Here is a 7,598-nt window from a genome sequence, read left to right on the forward strand (position 1 = left end):
TAGAAGTGGCATAGGGTACCCTCCACCACGCACTGTACGGTGGCTTGTGTTGTATGTGTATAGATTTGCGCCACCTTCCGCATATGCAAGACCGCTTATTTTGTGTTCACATATCTTAATCTCACCCAGCCAGTCTATGGTTTTCAACATATGATCCATAAATAATATGAACAACAGTGGAGACAGGTTGCAGCCGTGTCTTACTCCTGAAACTACTCTGAACCATGAACCCATTTTATCGTCAACTCTAACTGCTGTCTGACTATCCATGTAAAGACCTTTAATTGCTTGCAAAAGTTTGCCTCCTATTCCATAATCTCGTAGAACAGACAATAACTTCCTCCTAGGAACCTGGTCATATGCCTTTTCTAGATCTATAAAGCATAGATACAATTCCCTGTTCCACTCATAACACTTCTCCATTATTTGCCTTAAGCTAAAGATCTGGTCCTGACAACCTCAAGAGGCCTAAACCCACACTGATTTTCATCCAATTGGTTCTCAACTAATACTCGCACTTTCCTTTCAACAATACCTGTGAAGATTTTACCCACAGCGCTGATTAAAGAGATACCTCTGTAGTTGTTACAATCTTTTCTGTTTCCATGTTTAAAGATTGGTGTGATTACTGCTTTTGTCCAGTCTGATGGAACCCGTCCCGACTCCCACGCCATTTCAATTGTCCTGTGTAGCCATTTAAGACCTGACATTCCACTGTATTTGATGAGTTCCGACTTAATTTCATCCACCCCAGCTGCTTTATTGCACTGCAATCTATTGACCATTTTCTCCACTTCCTCAAATGTGATCCTACTTCCATCATCATTTCTATCCCATTCAACCTCGAAATCTGAAACATTACTGATCGTATTTTCACCTACATTGAGCAACTCTTCAAAATATTCCCTCCATCTGCCCAAGGCATCCACAGGATTCACCAGCAGTTTTCCTGACCTGTCCAAAATACTTGTCATTTCCTTCTTACCTCCCTTTCGAAGACTGCTAATTACACTCCAGAATGGTTTTCCAGCAGCTTGACCAAAGGTCTCCAACCTGTTTCCAAAGTCTTCCGAAGATTTCTTCTTGGATGCTGCAATTATCTGTTTGGCTTTGTTTCTTTCTTCAACATAACTTTCTCTGTCTACCTGAGTTCTAGTATGTACCCATTCTTGATACGCCTTCTTTTTCCTTTTACAGGCTGCCTTGACTGTGTCATTCCACCAAGCTGTTTGCTTCATCCTACTTTTACACACTACTGTTCCAAGACATTCTTTAGCCACTTCTAGTACTGTGTCCCTGTACCTTGTCCATTCCTTTTCCAATGAATGTAATTGACTACATTCAACTAACTGGTACCTTTCTGAGTTCGCTGTTATGTACTTGTGCCTGATTTCCTTATCCTGAAGTTTCTCCACTCTTATCCTCCTACATATGGACCTGACCTCCTGCACTTTCGGCCTCACAATCCCAATTTCAATGCAGATTAAATAATGATCAGTGTCATCAAAGAATGCCCTGAATACACGTGTGTCCCTCACAGCCTTCCTGAATTCCTGATCTGTTATTATATAGTCAATGACAGATCTGGTTCCCCTGCCTTCCCAAGTATACCGGTGAATGTTCTTATGTTTAAAAAATGAGTTTGTGATTACTAAGTCCATACTGGCACAGAAATCCAAGAGTTGTTTCCCGTTCCTGTTGGCCTCCATATCCTCTCCAAATTTACCCATAACCTTTTCATACCCTTCTGTTCGATTTCCGATCCTGGCATTAAAATCACCCATGAGCAGAACACTGTCCTTGTCCTTTACTCTAACAACTACATCACTGAGTGCCTCATAAAAACTATCCATCTTATGTTGATCTGTCCCTTCACAGTGCGAATACACTGACACAATCCTAATTTTCTTGCTAGACACTGTCAAATCTATCCACATCAGTCGTTCGTTTACATATCTTATTGCAACTACGCTGGGTTCCATTTCTTTCCTGATGTAAAGCCCTACACCCTATTGTGCTATTCCTGCTTTGACTCCTGACAGGTAGACCTTGTATTCTCCCACTTCCTCTTCTTTCTCACCCCTTACCCGAATGTCACTAACAGCTAAAACGTCCAGCCCCATCTTACTTGCAGCCACTGCCAGCTCTACCTTCTTCCCAGAGTAGCCCCCATTGACATTAATAGCTCCCCATCTCATTACCATTTGTTTGCCAAGTCGTATCTTAGGAGTCCCTGGTTTGTCAGTTAGAGGTGGGACTCCGTCACCTCCAAAGGTCCGAGGCATTTTGCTCTGATTGTTGCCAGCATCATATTTAAAGTACCAGGGAAGCAGGTTGCTAGCCTTACTTGCCCCGAGTCCCATTGGGTTTTACCCCTAACGGTTGAGGGACTAACCGGTGGATTTGGTAGTCTTTGCCGTCTGAGCACAAAGGTGACCACGACTCAGAATATGTCCGAGATGCCCAGCCTTATTCCAAAGTAACTGGTATCCCGACTGTCGGGACCACTTACTTGGCCACTCATACTTTGCCCGTGGTTCATGAACTAGGACATGACTACAGGAACCCACACCATGAACCACTTTGGTACGACATCCTACAAATTTTTGCATGTTATATTTATCATGGAATAAGATCGCTTGAATAATTCCTTAATGAAAACAGCCAACCGATCGCAACATTCAACAGCCCTCTCAGCTGTGAGAGTAGGCTTGCCCAATGCGATAATCAGGCCTTGAGTAAGACTAGGAAGAAAAAGTCACAAGAAAATTTAATACTTGGTCGAAATATGTGAATTGCATAAACTTTCATCTGCCAAAGGTACAGTTTACAGTTCTGCAGTCTGATCATCCTAATGTGCTACCTGTATTACATCGGATAATAAAATAACATAGCAAATGCGGTATTCTCATCGTTACATAGCTGACCACTGTCGTCAAGAGAAGAGTCAGAGACCTATTGGCAAGTGTACGTCATTAAATTACATAGCAGTGGCTGTGACATCAGAGCTTTACTACATTGTCACACACACACAAAAAAAGAATGAAGCAGTCAGACGACGTGGTCGCCGGGCGCTGTGGCCTGCTGGTTCTAGGCGCTTCAGTCCGGAACCGCGCTGCTGCTACGGTCGCAGGTTCGAATCCTGCCTCGGTGGTGGATGTGTGAGACGTCTTTAGGTTAGTTAGGTTTAAGTAGTTCTAAGTCTAGGGGACTGACGACCTCAGATGTTTAGTGCTTAGAGCCATTTGAACCATTTGAACGACATGGTCGGATGACAACGTAACTTCGTGAAGTACAGACCACTGACAAGCATCTGAATGATTTCTAATTTCAATTCTCTGTGGCAGGTAGAACGGCTATCAGAGTGCATGACACCATGAATTCTGCAGCTCTGTCCATCAATCCGCAAGAGTACCAGGGGCTGGAGATCCCTCCTGAACAGCACTTTATGAGGCATCAATAATGTTCATGTCTCGGGAGTTTGATGTCCAGTGGAAGTGTTTAAACTCAGAAGAGTGTTACTGGAGCCACTCTGTAGCAATTCTGGACGTGTGGGGTGTCGCATTGTCCTGCTGGAATACAAAATGGACATGAATGGATGCAGGTGATCAGACGGATGCTTACGTACATGTCACCTGTCAGAGTCGTATCTAGACGTATCAGGGGTCCCATATCACTCCAACTGCACACGCTCCACACCATTATAGAGGTCCCACCAGCTAGAACAGTCTCCTGCTGACATGCAGGGTTCATGGATTCATGAGGTTGTCTTCATACCAGTACACGTCCATCCTCTCGTTACAATTTGAAACGAGACACTCGTTCGACCAGGCAACATGTTTCCAGTCACAAACAGTCCAACGCCGGTGTTGACGGGCGTAGGCGAGGCGTTTGTGTCGTGCAGTCATCAATGGCACACGAATGGGCCTTCGGCTCTGAAAGCCCATGTCGATGATGTTTCGTTGAATGGTTCGCACGGTGACACTTGTTGATGGCCCAGCATCGAAATCTGCAGCAATTTGCGGAAGGGTTGCACTTCTGTCACATTGAACGATTCTCTTCAGTCGTCGCTCGTCCCGTTCTTCCAGGATCTTTTCCGGCCGCAGCGATGTCGGAGATTTGATGTCTTAGCGGATTTCTGATATTCACGGTACACGCGTGAAATCGTCGCACTGGAAAATCCCCACTTCATCGCTACCTCGCAGATGCTGCGTCCCATCGCTCGTGCGCCGACTATAACTGTTATGAATTGGCAGAAGCCAATTCACGGGGTTTGGAGGAAGCCGAAACGCACGCGTTTAAGCTCACGCAAACTGGCGTGAGGCCTGGAACAGGACAATGTAATTAATATAGCCAATAAGGTACGTTGCTGCTGGAATACTTAACTTTAATCCATAATTGGTGTACATCGCTCTTGACGGTACATGTTTTACAATCTCAATTTTAACTGGTAATGGCGCCTTGCTAGGTCGTAGCAAATGACGTAGCTGAAGGCTATGCTAACTATCATCTCGGCAAATGAGAGCGTAATTTGTCAGTGTAGCATCGCTAGCAAAGTCTGCTGTACAACTGGGGCGAGTGCCAGGACGTCTCTCTAGACTTGCCGTGTGGCGGCGCTCGGTCTGCAATCACTGACAGTGGCGACACGCGGGTCCGACGTATACTACCGGACCGCTGCCGTTTTAAAGGCTAACACCTAGCAAGTGTGCTGTCTGGCGGTGACACCACATTCCTCCCCCGCAAATCGGCGTACGGTTGTGTTATAAGGCTTCCGCCCGCCGTGGGGAGGACCCCATGTTGACGTATGCGACGAGGTGGGGAGCCTAACGACAGGCGAGGCTGTGCCACCCGCACCCTGCCATTCGGTCCGAGGGGAGCTAGGAAACGCCTGAAAATCTAGTCCAGGGTGCACGCCAACACGCGGTGTATGTGCCCGTAGAGAGACAGGAGGGGCCGAAGGGTCGACCTCCATCGCGTCGGGGCATCCGACGGGCGAAGACGACATCTGGTTCGGAGCCGGCAAGAGTTCCATGTCGGAGGACAGCTGGTCACGGGAAGCGATCGGCGGCGCGTGACCCAGGGAGGCGCCCGGCGGCTGCAGCGAAGCGTCCACTGCGGGCGTCGCCGGCGGGAGAACAGGCGGCGGCGGCGGCGGCGCGTCGCCATGGGGCAAAATGGAAGGCAGCGTCGGTAACACCTGGGGATGAGGCGAGCCAGTAGATGGGTCCCCAGGGCGCTGACCGCACGGCACCGTCGCTGAAAGCAGACGGGGAGCGGCAGAACCCGTGCGACGCCAGAGGCGCAGCTGATTGAGATGCCGACGCACCTCACCAGAGGCCCCCAAAACCAGATACCTATCGCGGCCGAGGCAGCGAAGAATGCGCGCTGCGAGCCGATGCCGTGAACCTCGATAGTTGCGATTGTATACAACGTCGCCCGGAGCAAAAGCAGGCGTCTGCCGCTGCACAGGAACCCGATGCGGCGGATGCAGCAAAGACATCAAGGTTCGATGAGGACGACCGTGGAGCAACTCAGCCGGCGAGCGACCATCTCGGGGCTGAGAGCGTCCTCCCGAGAATGCGACTCTTTCAACTTCAACAACTGTGACTGGAAAGTCCGGACCAATCGTTCAGCGGCACCGTTTGACAGAGGCGAAAACGGCGCGGATGTCAGATGTTGAATACCATTGGCCTTGCAGAATGACTGAAATTCTGCGGACATGAATTGTGGGCCATTGTCGTAAACAATAGTCTGTGGAAGACCTTCAATGCAAAAGATAGCGGATAACGCTTGGATGGTGGCAGATGACGTCGTGGAAGACATCCGGACAACGAAAGGAAAATTACTGAATGAATCTACCACACCCAACCATCGAGCATTCCAGAATGGACCAGCAAAATCGATGTGTAAGCGTTGCCAAGGGGAAGTGGCTTTTGGCCATGCAAAGAATTTCCGCGGTGGTGCGGATTGTTGTTCGGCACACGCCATGCAAGAAGAGCACATATTCGTAATCGCAGCATCGATTCCGAACCAAGTACAGTGCTGACGAGCAAGTTGTTCCGTTCTCACTATACCCCTATGCCCTTGGTGGAGAAGCCGTAAGACAGAGGACTGTAACGAACGTGGGACCACGACCCTGGACTGATCATTATCAGAACGCAACAGCAAAACAGCACGTCGAACAAAAAGTCTCTCCTTGTGAGCAAAAAATCGGCGAACCAACGGATCCTCGATCCGTGACATTGCGTAGCAAAGTAGGGCCATTGCGTAGCAACAAAACGCAAAATGGTAGCAAGGACAGGGTCAGCAGCTGTGGCTGTAGCTACACGACGAAAATCAATCGGAAACGATTCGACCACGTCATCGGTTTCCGCATCAATGAACATGCAAGCAAGTTCGGAAGAATCGAACGCTCTATCCTCAGCAACAGGCAAACGGGACAACGCATCGGCGTTTCCGTGCTTAGCAGTGGACCGATACAAGATATCGTAGCGGTACTGCGAGAGGAAAATAGACCAGCGAATGAATTTCTGCGCTGTACGTGGAGGTACAGGGTTGTTCGGATGGAAAAGCGATGTCAAAGGTTTGTGGTCTGTGATGATAGTAAAGTGACGACCATACAAGAAATCATGAAACTTAGTAACACCAAATACGAGAGCCAAAGCTTCTTTCTCTATCTGTGAATAATTTCTTTGCGCAGATGAGAGCAATTTGGACGCAAATGCAATAGGGCGATCATGTGATCCATCTTTGTGCGCAAGCACAGCACCGATCCCGATATCCGATGCATCTACCATCAACAAAAGGGGTTTCTGGGGATCGAATGGCGTAAGGCAAGTAGTGGAAAGCAACGCCGATTTCAACTGGCGAAAGGCGCGTTCGCATTCCGTCGTCCAGACGAACGGAACACCTTTACGGCGTAAGCGATGAAGCGGAGCTGTAATGGAAGAGGCGTTGCGCACATATTTATGGTAGTAATTGATTTTTCCCAGCACACTCTGTAGCTGCTTCAAATTCTGCGGCGAAGGCAAGTCCTGTATGGCACGGAGGTGCTCTGGACTGGGATGTATGCCTTGGGCAATGAGTATATTGCCCAGATATGGTAAGTCCCGAGCAAAAAACACACATTTGTCCTTCCGCAAGCGAAGACCATCCTGTCGCAAGACCTGAAATAATGTCCTGAGATTGGCGAAATGTTCTTCTTCCGTCTTTCCAGAGATCACAATATCGTCCAGGTAGTTAGCAGCAGTAGGGACCGATGCACAAACAGTTTGCAGATATTGCTGAAACAATGCAGGGGCGGATGCACACCCGAATGGCAGTCTTTTGAATCGATACAAACCAAGATTCGTGTTAACCACCAAAACGCGCTGGGATTCTTCGTCCACCGGTATTTGCAAGTACGCCTCTGCTAGGTCCAACTTCGAAAAATATTTACCCGGGCACAGTTTGTCAAAAAGTTCTTCCGGGCGGAGTAAAGGAAAAGTTGCAATCACTAGTTGTGGATTCACTCTAGCTCTGAAGTCCATACAAAGTCTCAATTTTCCGGAAGGTTTTGGAAAAATTACTAAGGGTGATGCCCAGAGAGAAGCCTGCAC

This window comes from Schistocerca serialis, chromosome 3 (assembly GCF_023864345.2).
Source record: "Schistocerca serialis cubense isolate TAMUIC-IGC-003099 chromosome 3, iqSchSeri2.2, whole genome shotgun sequence".
In the NCBI taxonomy this organism is placed as follows: domain Eukaryota; kingdom Metazoa; phylum Arthropoda; class Insecta; order Orthoptera; family Acrididae; genus Schistocerca; species Schistocerca serialis.